Consider the following 15615-nt stretch of genomic DNA (forward strand, 5'->3'; position numbering starts at 1 on the left):
AAATAAGATGATGCTACTCAGATACTCTTATTTCAACCTAAATTTCTAATGCAACTGTAGATTCTCTGTTTTCCAAAATCCTGTCATCATTAAGAGTATAATAATGAGAATATAATTGCTCTCTGTTATGAAAAGTACCAGTCTTGACAGTTGACAGTAACATTTAAGAATTCACTTTCATCTTTTCATCCCATTAAACAGCTTTCCAGAACTGTTTATTAAACTGGACCAAAAATAGTGGTTCTTTTATTAGTCTGCAAAGCAACTATCATTGAAAATAGTATTTTAAGACTATAAATGACCTGTAGATAAATCAGCTTTAGCTTAGAGATTTTATACTGATTCAGTGCTACTGTATTTACATGTATGAAAAGGGCAGGACTTTGTATGTAGTAGTTCTGAAAATCAACACATGTTAATTTGGGGAAGGGCCAACATGGTGAAGTAGGGGAATCCAAAGTTCCCTTGTATCACAAACAAAGCAGTGTTGAAGCTCAAGGACTTTGAACTCCGAGAGTCTGGGAGGCAGTCGCTTCCAGGGACTCACCGGGACAACCTGACAGGCCATAGGTGCGTGACTGCAAACTGGGAGAGAGACAACGAATGGTGGGGAGGTATCCCTTTCTGCAGAGAGACAAAAGGAAGAGAAAGAGAGGCTGGGGAAGCATAGGACTGTATCTGGACAAGAGAAAAACCACGGACCAGGCTGGAGAAAGATTGAATCTTTAAATGAATGGCTTTCTCTGCGACTGGGTCCCGGCTGCCCCGATGGCGCACCTGGGAAGGAGGGGAGCCAGCCTCGGGCTTGGTGGTTAGGACAGGAGTGTAGTCCACAGTTGGAGAAAGTGATCCCCTCCCTGGTGTGCAGCGGGATAGGACAAAGCTTGCCCTCGTCTACCAGCTGGGGACCATATATTGGGCGGTGTGCAGCTGCACTCCCCCAGTACCGCAAAGGACAGAGCAGGAGTTTGAATCGCAATCAAGAGCCACGGCACGGAAGCCGGCAGAGTGGGACAAACTGCCTCATTTGCGCCTGCGGCACAGTGAGGATGGCTTGAACAGAGTGGTTTGGGATACCTGGTCTGTGGAGGAGAGACTGGCATGTTGCCATTTTTCTCCCCACCACCAACAAGGTGGGGCTTCAGGCATTGGACAGCGGAACCCACACTGGAGGCTGGACCTGCCTACTCCAAACCACGCCCTTCTGCACCTGGTAACTGCATATCTACTGGAGCCGAGTAGTAGCTGAGGAACTAGACAGCCCCTCCATGAGACCAGCACTGCTGCATTGCCTGGTTTAATTCTCCGACAATTCTTATTATATAGATACATTCTTCCTTCCTTTTCTCCTTCTTATCTCTTCCTCCTCCAGTCCGGTTACCTTGGTTGTTGGTTTGTCTAAGCAGACATATTTAATCCATTCTCTTGATACATGTTCCACACCTCCTTCTTCATTCTTTCTCTCTCTCTGGATTAAGCCAAATAGTTTCTCTGTCTGGCCAATGTTATTTTCTTTCTTTTTTCCTGCCTCCTTCTTTATTTTCCTTTCTCTCCCTCTGGATTAAGCTGTGTAGTTTCTCTGTCTGGGCAATTTTTATTTTTTCTTTTTCCTCACTCTTGTCATTTCTCTCTTTGTATGGGATAAGGCCTCTTCCATCAGCACCACTTCCACCCTGTTGCTTACTTGTAGCTGGTGTTTCTGGCTTTTTGTTTTGGGTTTTTTTGTTTGTGTGTTTGTGTATTTTTGTTTTCTGTTTGTTTTTTGTTTTCCTCTCCAGGGCTACATCAATGAACAAATCAAAACAGACCTAGTGGAGGGTTTGAAATATCAATATGAGTAGGGAGATAAAGTAGTCAAAGTCACAACAACAGAGAGCAAGTAACGCACTCCAAAAAACACCTCCTAAAGGGCCAGGTTCTGGACAGTGTATGACCCCTCTTTAATATAGTAGTGCTCGAAGGTGAAGGGCAGATAATAAGCTTTGAAAACACATAAAGGACAGAAAACTAGCCAAAATGACGAAATGGAAGAATTCTTCTCAAAAGAAATTCCAGGAAGAAATGACAGCTAAAGAACTGCTCAAAACAGATATAAACAATATAACTGAACAAGAATTTAGAATAATAGTCATAAGATTAATCGCTGGGCTTGAAAAAAGCATAGAAGACAGCAGAGAATCTATTGCTACAGAGATCAAGGAACTAAAAAATAGGCATGATCAATTAAAAAATGCTGTAAATGAGGTGCAAAATAAACTAGAGGTACTGACAGCGAGAATTGAAGAGACAGAGGGGAGAATAGGTGAAATAGAAGATAGAATTATGGAAAAAGATGAAGCTGAGAAAAAGATAAAAAAAAATTCTGGATCACAATGGGAGAATCAGAGAACTAAGTGATTCAATGAAACGGAACAATATCTGTATCACAGGAGTTTCAGAAGAAGAAGACAGAGAGAAAGGGGCTGACAGTGTGCTTGAACAAATTATACCTGAAAACTTCTCCAATCTGGGGAAGGAAACAGGCATTGAAATCCAGGAGGCACAGAGAACTCCCTTTAGACATAACTTGAACAGATCTTCTGCATGACGTATCATATTGAAACTGGCGAAATACAAGGATATAGAAAGAATTCTGAAAGAAGCTAGGGATAAACAGGCCTTAACATACAAGAATAGACACATAAGGGTAGTAGCAGACCTATCTACTGGAACTTGGCAGGCCAGAAAGGAGTGGCAGGAAATTTTCAATGTGATGAATAGGAAAAATATGCAGCAAAGAATCCTTTATCCAGCAAGCCTGTCATTCAGAACAGAATGAGAGATAAAGGTTTTCCGAAACAAAAACTGAAGAAATTCATCACCACTAAACCAGACATATAACAGATCCTAAGGGGAACTCTGAGTGTAGCAAAGACCACAAAGGACCAGAGACACCACTATAAGCATGAAATCTACAGATAAGACAATGACTCTAAACCCATATCTTTCAATAATAACATTGAATATAAACAGACAAAATGCTACAACCAAAGGAAATAGGGTATCAGAATGGATAAACAAACAAACAAAAAAACACAAGACCCATCTATTTGCTGTCTACAAGAGATCAATTTTAGACCTGAGGACACCTTCAGATTGTAAATGAGGGGATGGAGAACCATCTATCCTGCTACTGAAAGTCAAAAGAAAGCTGAAGGAGCCATACTTATATCAGACAAACTAGATTTTAAACTCAAGACTGTAATGAGATGAAGAAGGGCATTATATAATAATTATGCGGTCTATCCATCAAGAAGAGCTAACAATTATAAATGTTTATGTACCGAATTTGGAGACACCCAAATATATAAAACAACTAATCGCAAACATAAGCAATCTTATTGGTAAGAATGTGGTATTTGCAGGGGACTTTAATACTCCACTTACAACAATAGACAGATCATCTAGACAGAAAATCAATAAAGAAACAATGGCCCTGAATGATACAATGGACCAGATGGACTTGACAGATATATTTAGAACTTTTCTTCCTAAAGCAGCAGAATACATATTCTTTTCGAGTGCACATGGAACATTCTCTGAGATAGATCACTTACTGGGTCACAAAACAGCCCTCAACAAATACAAAAGAATTGAGATCATTACCATGCACACTTTCATATCACAATGCTATGAAACTTGAAATCAACCACAGGAAAAAGTTTGGAAAACCTCCAAATGCATGGAGGTTAAAGAACACCCTACTAAAGAATGAATGGGTCAGCCAGGCAATTAGAGAAGAAATTAAAAAATATATGGAAACAAATGAAAATGAAAACACAACAATCCAAACCCTTTGGGATGCAGCAAAGGCAGTCCTAAGAGGAAAATACATTGCAATCCAGGCCTATCTCAAGAAACAAGAAAAATCCCAAATACAAAACCTAACAGCACACCTAAAGGAAATAGAAGCAGAACAGCAAAGACACCCCAAAACCAGCAGAATAAGAGATATAATAAAGATCAGAGCAGAAATCAACAATATAGAATCCAAAAAAACAGTAGAACAGATCAATGAAACAAAGAGTTGGTTTTTTGAAAAAAATAAATAAATAAAATTGATAAACCCCTAACCAGACTTCTCAAAATGAAAAGAGGACCCAAATAGATAAAATCATGAATGAAAATGGATTTATCACGACCAATCCCCCAGAAATACAAACAATTATCAGAGAATACTATGAAAAATTATATGCCAACAAAACTGGACAACCTATAAGAAATGAACAAATTCCTAGACACCCACACATGACCCAAACTCAAATGGGAAGAAATAGAAAATTTGAACAGACCCATAACTAGTGAGGAAATTAAATCAGTTATCAAAAATCTCCCAACAAATAAGAGTCCAGGATCAGATGGCTTCCCTGGGGAATTCTACCAGACATTGAAAGCAGAGATAATACCCATCCTTCTCAAGCTGTTCCAAAAAATAGAAAGGGAAGGAAAACTTCCAGATTCATTCTATGAAGCCAGCATTACTTTGATTGCCAAACCAGACAGAGACCAGGCAAAAGAAGAGAACTACAGGCCAAAATCCCAGATGAATATGGATGCAAAAATTCTCAACAAGATACTAGCAAATCGAATTCAACAGCATATAAAAGAATTATTCACCATGATCAAGTGGAATTCATTCCTGGGCTGCAGGGCTGGTTCAATATTTGCACATCAATCAATGTGATACATGACATCAATAAAAGAAAGGATAAGAACCATATGATCCTGTCAATCGATGCAGAAAAAGCATTTGACAAAATACAGCATCTTTTCTTAATAAAACCCCTTGAGAAAGTCGGGATAGAAGGAACACACTTAAACATCATAAAAGCCATATACGAAAAGCCTACAGCTAATGTCATCCTCAATGGGGAAAAACTGAGAGCATTTCCCCTGAGATCAGGAACATGACAGGGATGTCCACTCTCACCACTGTTGTTTAACATAGTGTTGGAAGTCCTAGCCTCAGCAATCAGACAACAAAATGAAATAAAAGACATCAAAATCGGCAAAGAAGAAGTCAAACTTTCACTTTTCATAGATGACATGATACTTTACACAGAAAACCCGACAGACTCCACCAAAAGTCTGCTAGAACTGATACACGAATTCAGCAAAGTCGCAGGGTACAAAATCAAGGTACAGAAATCGGATGCATTTTTATACACCAATAATGAAGCAAGAGAAAGAGAAATAAACTGATCCCATTTACAACTGCACCAAGAACCATAAGATACCTAGGAATAAACCTAACCAAAGATGTAAAAGACCTGTATGCTGAAAACTATAGAAAGCTTATGAAGGAAATTGAAGAAGACACAAAGAAATGGAAAAACATTCCGTGCTCATGGATTGGAAGAATAAATATTGTTAAAATGTCAACACTACCCAATGCAATCTATACATTCAATGCAATCCCAATCAAAATTGCACTGGCATTCTTCTCAAAGCCAGAAAAGCAATCCTAAAATTTGTATGGAACCACAAAATACCCCAAACAGCCAAAGTAATATTGAAGAAGAAAACCAAAGTGGGAGGCATCACAATCCCAGACTTCAGCCTCTAATACAAAGCTGCAATCAAGACAGTATGGTATTGGCACAAAAACAGACACATAGACCAATAGAATAGAAAACCCAGAATTTGACCCACAAATGTATGGCCAACTCATCTTTGATAAAGCAGGAAAGGGCATCCAATGGAAAAAAGACAGTATCTTTAGCAAATGGTGCTGGGAGAACTGGACAGCAACATGCAGAAGAATGAACCTGGACCACTTTCTTACCCCATCCACAAAAATAAACTCAAAATGGATGATGGACTGAATGTGAGACAGGAAACCATCAAAACCCTAGAGGAGGAAGCAGGCAACAACCCCTTTGACCTCAGCCGCAGCAATTTCTTGCTCGACGCATCTCCAAAGGCAAGGGAATTAAAAGCAAAAATGAACTATTGGGACATCATCAAGATTGAAAGCTTTTGCACTGCAAAGGAGACAATCAACAAAACTAAAAGGCAACCAACGGAATGGGAAAAGATATTTGCAAATGACATATCTGATAAAGTGCTTTCCCTTAGGGGGAAAGCTCTCAGTTTTTCTCCATTGAAGATGATATCAGCTGTGGGTCTTTCATATGTGGCCTTTATTATCTTGAGGTTTGTTCCATCTATTCCTAATTTCATGCGGGTTTATACCAAAAAAAGGATACTATATTTTTTCAAATGCATTTTCTGCATCTATTGAGAGGTTCACATGGTTCTTATCCTTTTTTTTTTTTTTTATTAACGTGATGTATTATATTGATTGATTTGCAGATATTGAACCAGCCCTGCAGACCAGGAATACATCCTGTTGATCGTGGTGAAAAATTCTTTTAATGTATTATTGGATTCGTTTTGCTAGTATCTTGTTGAGAATTTTTGCATCCATGATCATCAGGGAAACTGGTCTGTAGTTTTCTTTTTTAGTGCGGTCTTTGTCTGGTTTTGGAATAAAGGTAATGCTGGGCTCATAGAATGAATTTGGAAGTTTTCCTTCCATTTCTATATTTTGGAATAGCTTCAAAAGAAGAAGAATTAACTCTTCTTTAAATGTTTGGTAGAATTCCTCTGGAAAGCCATCTGGCCTTGGACTCTTGTTTTTCAGGAGATTTTTGACTACTGATTCAGTTTCTTTATTGGTTATGTGTCTGTTCAAATTTTCTATTCCTTCCTGTTTTAGTTTAGGTAGTTTATATGTTTTTAGGAATTTGTCCATTTCTTCCAGATTGCCCAATTTGTTGGCATATATATAATTGCTCATTAATATTCTTTCATTATTGCTTGTATTTCTGCAGTGTTGGTTGTGATCTCTCCTCTTTCACTTGTGATTTTATTTGGGTCCTTTCCTTTTTCTTTTTGATCAATCTGGCTAGGGGTTTATCAATTTTGTTAATTCTCTCAAAGAACCAGTTCCTGGTCCTGTTTTTGTTTTTTTTTGTTTGTTTGTTTATTTTCTATTGCGATATCACTAATTTCTGCTCTAATCTTTATTCTTTCTTCTGCTGGTTTTGGGCTTTACTTTTCTTTTTCCAACTCCTTTAGGTATAAGGTTAGGTTGTATATTTGAGACATTTCCTCCTTCTTTTAAAATTTTTTTTTTTAACATTTATTTATTTTTGAGACAGAGAGAGACAGAGCATGAACAGGGGAGGGGCAGAGAGAGAGGGAGACACAGAATCTGAAACAGGCTCCAGGCTCTGAGCTGTCAGCACAGAGCCCGATGCGGGGCTCGAACTCACGGACCATGAGATCATGACCTGAGCTGAAGTCGGACACTTAACCAACTGAGCCACCCAGGCGCCCCTTGATTAACTTTTAAACTACACTTGTAAGTGAATTATGTGCCAACATTACAATATCAGACATTCAGATTCTGACTATATATTTACAATTACCAGTGACTATTACACATCTACCTTCTTTTGTTACTATCCTCCTTTCATTTCAGCTTGAATAATGCCCTTTAGCATTTATAAGACAGGTCGAGTGGAGGTGAACTTTAGCTTTTGTTTGGGAAAGTCTTTATTTCTCCTTTATTTCTGAAGGGCAGCATTGCCAGTTACAGCATTCTTGGTTGACAGTTTTTTCCTTCCATGTTTTTAAAGGCTGTGCCTTAATGTTGGGTGGGGCTGCAGGCTGGACTTCAGGTGGGCTGCTAGCTGTGCTCTGATATTGGGCAAGGTTGCCAGCTGGGTTCTCTGGTTGGGAGGGACTCCCAGATCTATCTCATAGTTGAGTGGGGCTGTAGGCTATGCTTTGAGATTTCCCAGGGTCACTGTTAAGGTTTCCTGGTAATGTGTGGGGCCAGAAGCTATGGTCAACAGTTAGGTAGGGCTGTTGGCTTGGCTACCTGCCTGATCAGGGCTGTAGGATGGGCTTTGTGGCTGCATGGGTTCTCTGGCTGGTCAAAACTGGAGGTGATGTTGAGCAGTTGGGCAGGGATTAAACTTGCTTCTCTGTCCTGGTGGGGCTATAGAACAGGCTTTACAGCCAGTACAGCCTGAGACTGAGGAACCAAATCAGGCAGAACTGCCAATTAAGCTCCTTGCCAAGATGGGGGCTATATAGGTTTAGCTTTATGAATAGGCAGAAATGGTATCTGGGATCTCTGCTCAGGTATCACTGCAAGCTGGAGTGCAGTTCACCAGGATTTGAATGCTTATTGCTGTCAGTCCTACCCCTCCTTCTCCCTTTCTAGTTGATTCTCACTGGTTGAACCCTGCAGATTACCCCTGTGATCTTCATGAGGCAAAACCCAAGTGGGCTTCCTGGGAAGTGTCCCACAACACTGGAAGACCTGGACATCCACTTTGGGTTCTCTTTTCACATTGGAGAAACTATAAGCTTACTGAGACCCTCTCAGTGGCCAGCCTGGGGGAGAGGTGATGTGATCAGAGTGTTAGTTTTTCCTTTCACCCTTCTAATGCAGTCCTTCTTGGTCTCTGAAGTCCAGGGAGGGTTCTTCAGACTCACCCACCCCCAATTTCTGGGGTTTTCACACTGGTGTCTTTATCTATAGATAGCTGTTAGTTGGCCTTCTATGGTGGGGGGGACTGAAGTTGGCAGGAACCTATGTTGCCATCTGTTCAATGACATAGTCAGTTCCACAGTAAAGAACTAAGATCTTATAAACAGAGACCTACCACAAGGAATCAACACTGTTCCACAGTAAAGAACTAAGATCTTATAAACAGAGACCTACCACAAGGAATCAACACTGCTCCAAATAAGCAGAAGCATCATCTGCAGCATTGTATTTCCATTTCACAGTATATGATGGTAAGTGATATTTTAGTGCACTCTATTCATATCTCAACAAAGTAATGGAGGCTTATAGTCCAAGATCAAGGTACCAACAATGTTGAACTCCTCTGAGGACTCTCTCTTTGGTTTTCAGATGGTGCCCTTCTGCTGCTTCTTCACATGTGCATGTGCCCAGTGTTCTTAATATAAGAAGAGCTTTTACAATTAAAGACTCAACATCACTAGTAGAAAAATGGGCAAAGTAAAAGAACAGGCAACTCACAAAAAAATAGAAATGGCCAATAAACATTTAAAAATGTTCAATGTCACTACTATAAAAATAAATATTTTCACCTCTCAATTTGGCTAAGGCTCAAAAGAATGATGATATATTGTGTAGACTGAGGGTGCAAGAACATACTCAGTTAATCTTTGCGTAGGTCAATTTGGCAATATGGACAAAACCCTTACTGCAATTGTTTGACCCAGAAATTCTACTTCTCAACATTTATTTTAAGAAAACAATCAGTTGCAGGGAAAAATGAGTGTACAAAGATGTTCTTCAAAGTGGTATCTGTAGTAAAAAACTAGAATAAACCTACATGAGTAACAATAGGTTACATGAAACAAATCACTACTACATAAACAAATAATTGGAAAGCCAGCAAAAACTAATTTGCAAATTCCTATTTACAAAAATAAATACATGATAAGACAATATACAGAAGTATTACAATATTTTTTATAAAACCACCGCATGTATGTACACCAAAACCAACCCAGTCATTATCTTTGGGTGGAGGAATTAAAGGTAATTTTTGTGTTTTTACAAAAATACCAATTTTTCTTTTCTGATTTAACAAATTGTTTTTCTCATTGAGCACACATTACTTTTATAATTAGGAAAAATAAATTATTTTGAAAAGGGGAAGAGAGAGAGAAACAGAGAGCCAAGCTATCTGCTATCGCAAGAGAACCTGAATACTTAAAGATATAGCAATAGAGCAAAGGTCATAAATATGAGAGATAGTGACAAGTTAGAATCAGTAAGTACAAAAGATTGTTTTTAAATATGCAAATTACTGTCACATTGGTTTCCATACAACACCTAGTGCTCATCCTAACAGGTGCCCTCCTCAACACCCATCACCCACTTTCCCCAACCTCCCACCCAACATCAACCCTCAGTTTATTCTCAGTATTTAAGAGTCTCTTATAGTTTGCCTCAATCCCTCTCTGTAACTTTTTTCCCCTTTCCCCTACCCATGGTCTTCTGTTAAGTTTCTCAGGATCCACATAAGAGTGAAAACATATGGTATCTATCTTTCTCTTTATGACTTATTTCACTTAGCACAACACTCTCCAGTTCCATCCACATTGCTACAAAAGGCCATATTTCATTCTTTCTCATTGCCAAGTAGTATTCCATTGTATATATAAACCACAACTTTTTAAAAATATTAAATTTATTGACAAATTGGTTTCCATACAACACCCAGTGCTCATACCAACAGGTGCCCTCCTCAACACCCATCACCCACTTTCCCCAACCTCCCACTCCCCATCAACCCTCAGTTTATTCTCAGTTTTTAAGAGTCTCTTATGGTTTGCCTCCTTCCCTCTCTGTAACTTTTCCCCTCCCCCATGGTCTTCTGTTAAGTTTCTCAGGATCCACATATGAATGAAAACATATGGTATCTATCTTTCTCTGTATGACTTATTTCACTTAGCATAACACTCTCCAGTTCCACCCACGTTGCTACAAAAGGCCATATTTCATTCTTTCTCCTTGCCAAGTAGTATTCCATTGTATATATAAACCACAACTTCTTTATCCATTCATCAGTTGACGGACATTTAGGCTCTTTCCACAACTTGGCTATTGTTGAAAGTGCTGCTATAAACATTGGGGTACAAGTGCCCCTATGCATCAGCACTCCTGTATCCCTTGGGTAAATTCCTAGCAGTGCTATTGCTGGGTCATAGGGTAGATCTACTTTAATTTTTTGAGGAAGCTCCACACACACTGTTTTCCAGAGCGGCTGCACCAGTTTGCATTCTCACCAACAGCGCAAGAGGGTTCCCCGTTTCTCCACATCCTCGCCAGCATCTGTATTCGCCTGAGTTGTTCATTTTAGCCACTCTGACCGGCGTGAGGTGGTACCTCAGTGTGGTTTTGATTTGTATTTCCCTGATGAGGAGTGATGTTGAGCAACTTTTCATGTGTCTGTTGGCCATGTGGATGTCTTCTTTAGAAAAGTGTCTATTCATGTCTTCTGCCCATTTCTTCACTGGATTATTTGTTTTTTGGGTGTGGAATTTGGTGAGTTCTTTATAGATTTTTGGATACTAGCCCTTGGTCTGATAGGTCATTTGCAAATGTATTTTCCCATTCCGTTGGTTGCCTTTTAGTTTTGTTGATGGTTTCCTTTGCAGTACAGAAGATTTTTATCTTCACGAGGCCCCAATAGTTCATTTTTGCTTTTGTTTCCCTGGCCTTCGGAGATGTGTCGAGTAAGGAGTTGCTATGGCTGAGCTCAAAGAGGTTGTTGCCTGTTTTCTCCTCTAGGGGTCTGATGGTTTCTTGTCTCACATTCAGGTCCTTCATCCATTCTGAGTTTATTTTTGTGAATGGTATAAGAAAGTGGTCTAGTTTCATTCTTCTTCATGTTGCTGTCTAGTTCTCCCAGCACCATTTGTTAAAGAGACTGTCTTTTTTCCATTGGATATTCTTTCCTGCTTTGTCAAAGATTAGTTGGCCATCCTTTTGTGGGTCAAATTCTGGAGAGTCTCTACCCTATTCCATTGGTCTACGTGTCTGTTTTGTGGCAATACCATGCTGTCTTAATGATTACAAGTTTGTAGTAGAGGCTAAAGTCTGGGATTGTGATGCCTCCCACTTTGGTCTTCTTCTTCAGTACTACTTTGGCTATTCGGGGTCTTTTGTGGTTCCATACAAATTTTAGGATTGCTTGTTCTAGCTTCGAGAAGAATGCTGGTACAACTTTGACTGGGACTGTATTGAATGTGGAGATAGCTTTGGGTAGTACTGACATTTTAATAATGTTTATTCTTCCAATCCATGAGCACGGAATGTTTTTCCATTTCTTTGTGTCTTCTTCAATTTCCTTCATAAGCTTTCTATAGTTTTCAACATACAGATCTTTTACATCTCTGGTTAGGTTTATTCCTAGGTATTTTATGATTCCTGGTGCAATTGTGAATGGGATTAGTTTATTTGTCTTTCTGTTGCTTCATTCTTAGTGTATAAGAATGCAACTGATTTCTGTACATTAATTTGTATCCTGCAACTTTGCTGAATTCGTGTATCAGTTCTAGCAGACTTTTGGTGGAGTCTATCGGGTTTTCCATGTATAGTATCATGTCATCTGCAAAAAGTGAAAGCTTGACTTCATCTTTGCCAATTTTGATGCCTTCGATTTCCTTTTGTTGTCTGATTGCTGAGGCTAGAACTTCCAACGCTATATTAAACAACAGTGGTGAGAGTGGACATCCCTGTCATGTTCCTGATCTCAGGGGAAATGCTCTCAGTTTTTCCCCATTGAGAATGACATTAGCTGTGGGCTTTTCATATACAGCTTTTATGATGTTTAAGTGTGTTCCTTCTATCCCGACTTTCTCGAGGGGTTTTATTAAGAAAGGATGCTGTATTTTGTCAAATGCTTTTTCTGCACCGATTGACAGGATCATATGGTTCTTCTCTTTTCTTTTACTAATATGATGTCTCACATTGATTGGTTTGTGAATACTGAACCAGCCCTACAGCCCAGGAATGAATTCCACTTGATCATGGCGAATAATTCTTTTTATATGCTGTTGAATTTGATTTGCTAGTATCTTGTTGAGAATTTTTGCATCCATGTTCATCAGTGATATTGGCCTGTAATTCTCTTCTTTTGCTGGGTCTCTGTCTGGTTTGGGAATCAAAGTAATGCTGGCTTCCTAGAATGAGTCTGGAAGTTTTCCTTCCCTTTCTATTTTTTGGAACAGCTTGAGAAGGATAGGTATTATTTCTGCTTTCAATGTCTGGTAGAATTCCCCAGGGAAGCCATCCGGTCCTGGACTCTTATTTGTTGGGAGATTTTTGATAACTGATTCAATTTTTTCACTGGTTATGGGTCTTTTCAAGTTTTCTATTTCTTCCTATTTGAGTTTGGGTCATGTGTGGGTGTCTAGGAATTTGTTCATTTCTTAAAAGTTGTCCAGTTTTGTTGGCATATAATTTTTCATAGTATTCCCTGATAATTGCTTGTATTATGAGGGATTGGTTGTAATAATTCCATTTTCATTCACGATTTTATCTATTTGGGCCTCTCCCTTTTCTTTTTGAGAAGCCTGGCTAGAGGTGTATCAGTTTTGTTTATTTTTTCAAAAAACCAACTCTTGGTTTCATTGATCTGCTCTACAGGTTTTTATAGATTCTATATTGTTTACTTCTGCTCTGATCTTTATTACTTCTCTTCTTCTGCTGGGTTTGGGGTATCTTTGCTGTTCTGCTTCTATTTCCTTTAGGTGTGCTGTTAGATTTTGTATTTGGGATTTTTCTTGTTTCTTGAGATAGGCCTGATTGCAATGTATTTTCTTCTCGGGACTGCCTTTGCTGCATCCCAAAGCGTTTGGATTGTTGTATTTTCATTTTCATTTGTTTCCATGTATTTTTTAATTTCTTCTTTAATCGCCTGGTTGACCCATTCATTCTTTAGTAGGGTGTTCTTTAACCTCCATGCTTTTGGAGGTTTTCCAAAGTTTATTCTGTGGTTGATTTAAAGTTTCATAGCATTGTGGTCTGAAAGTGTGCATGGTATGATCTCAATTCTTTTATACTTATGAAGGGCTGTTTTGTGACCCAGTATGTAATCTATCTTGGAGAATATTCCATGTGCACTCAAGAAGAAAGTATCTTCTGTTGCTTTGGGATGCAGAGTTCTAAATATATCTGTCAAGTCCATCTGATCCAATGTATCATTCAGGGCCCTTGTTTTTTTATTGATCCTGTGTCTAGATGATCTCTCCATTGTTGTACATGGAGAATTAAGTCCCCTGCAATTACCACATTCTTACCAATAAGGTTGCTCATGTTTGTGATTCTTTTATATAATTGGGGGCTCCCGTATTTGGCACATAAGACATTTATAATTGTTAGCTCTTCCTGATGGATAGACTGTGTAATTATCATATAATGCCCTTCTTCATCTCTTGTTACAGCCTTTAATTTAAAGTCTAGTTTGTCTGATATAAGTATGGCTACTCCAGCTTTCTTTTGAGTTCCAGTAGCATGATAGATAGTTCTCCATCCCCTCACTTTCAATCTGAAGGTGTCCTCAGGTCTAAAATGAGTCTCTTGTAGAGAGCAAATAGATGGGTCTTGTTTTTTTAATCCATTCTGATACCCTATGTCTTTTCGTTGGAGCATTTAGTCCATTTACATTCAGTGTTATTATTCAAAGATACGGGTTAGGAGTCATTGTGATGTCTGTAGGTTTCGTGCTTGTAGTGATGTCTCTGGTACTTTGTGGTCCTTGCAACATTTCACTCACAGAGTCCCCCTTAGTATCTTTTGTAGGGCTGGTTTAGTGGTGATGAATTCCTTCAGGTTTTGTTTGTTTGGGAAAACCTTTATCTCTCCTTCCATCCTGAACGACAGACTTGCTGGATAAAGGATTCTTGGCTGCATATTTTTTCTGTTCATCACATTGAAGGTTTCCTGCCATTCCTTTCTGGCCTGCCAAATTTCAGTAGGTAGGTTTGGCACTCCCCTATGTGTCTACTTTTGTATGTTAGGGCCCGTTTATCCCTAGCTGCTTTCAGAATTCTCTCTTTATCCTTGTATTTTGCCAGTTTCACTATGATATGTCCTGCAGAAGATCGATTCAAGTTATATCTACAGGGGGTTCTCTGTACCTCTTGGATTTCAATGCTTGCTTCCTTCCCCAGATCAGGGAAGTTCTCAGCTAGGATTTGTTCAAGTACACCTTCAGCCCCTTTCTCTCTCTCCTCTTCTTCTGGAATTCCTATGATATGGATATTGTTCCATTTGATTGCATCACTTAGTTCTCTAATTCTCCCCTCATACTCCTGGATTTTTTTCTCTCTTTTTTCCAGCTTCCTCTTTTCCCATAACTTTATCTTTGAATTCACGTATTCTCTCCTCTGCCTCTTCAATCTGTGCTATGGCCACCTCCATTTTATTTTGCACCTCATTTATAGCATTTTAAAATTTCTCGTGACTATTTTTTAGTCCCTTGATCTCTGTAGCAATAGATTCTCTGCTGTCCTCTATGCTTTTTGCAAGCGCAGTGATTAATTTTATGACTGTTATTCTAAATTCTTGTTCCGTTGTATTGCTTAGATCGGTTTTGATCAATTGGTTAGCTGTCGTTACTTCCTGGAGTTTCTTGTGAGGAGAATTCTTCTGTTTCATCACTTTGGGTAGTCCCTGAGGTAGCTCCAAACTGCAGGGCTCTTCCCCTGTGCTGCCCGGAGTAACTTGTGTTGGTGGGTGGGGCCACAGTCAGATCCGATGTCTGCCCCCAGCCCACTGCTGGGGCTACAGTCAGACTGATGTGTACCTTATCTTCCCCCCTCCCAGGGGCAGGACTCACTGTGGGGTGGTGTGGCCCCTGTCTGGGCTATTTACACACTGCCAGGCTTGTGCTGCTTCAATGGGATCTGGTCAAGGGCTTATTAGATGGGGTGGATCTGCAAGGTGTATAGCGGCGGAAGGGGCAGGCTTAGCTAGCTTTGTTGGTGGTGGTCCCCTGCGGGAGGGGC

At 39.5% G+C, this 15615-nt stretch overlaps 1 protein-coding gene across 3 annotated transcripts in view; it reads right to left on the minus strand.

Moving 5' to 3' along the window:
• SCAPER (S-phase cyclin A associated protein in the ER) overlaps nt 1–15615 on the minus strand; it is a 504168-nt gene that overhangs the window by 62719 nt on the left and 425834 nt on the right. The gene's annotated exons all lie outside the window — the stretch shown is intronic.

The sequence above is a fragment of the Panthera pardus genome, unplaced genomic scaffold (assembly GCF_024362965.1).
Source record: "Panthera pardus isolate Hobbes unplaced genomic scaffold, ASM2436296v1 HiC_scaffold_24, whole genome shotgun sequence".
Lineage (NCBI taxonomy): Eukaryota > Metazoa > Chordata > Mammalia > Carnivora > Felidae > Panthera > Panthera pardus.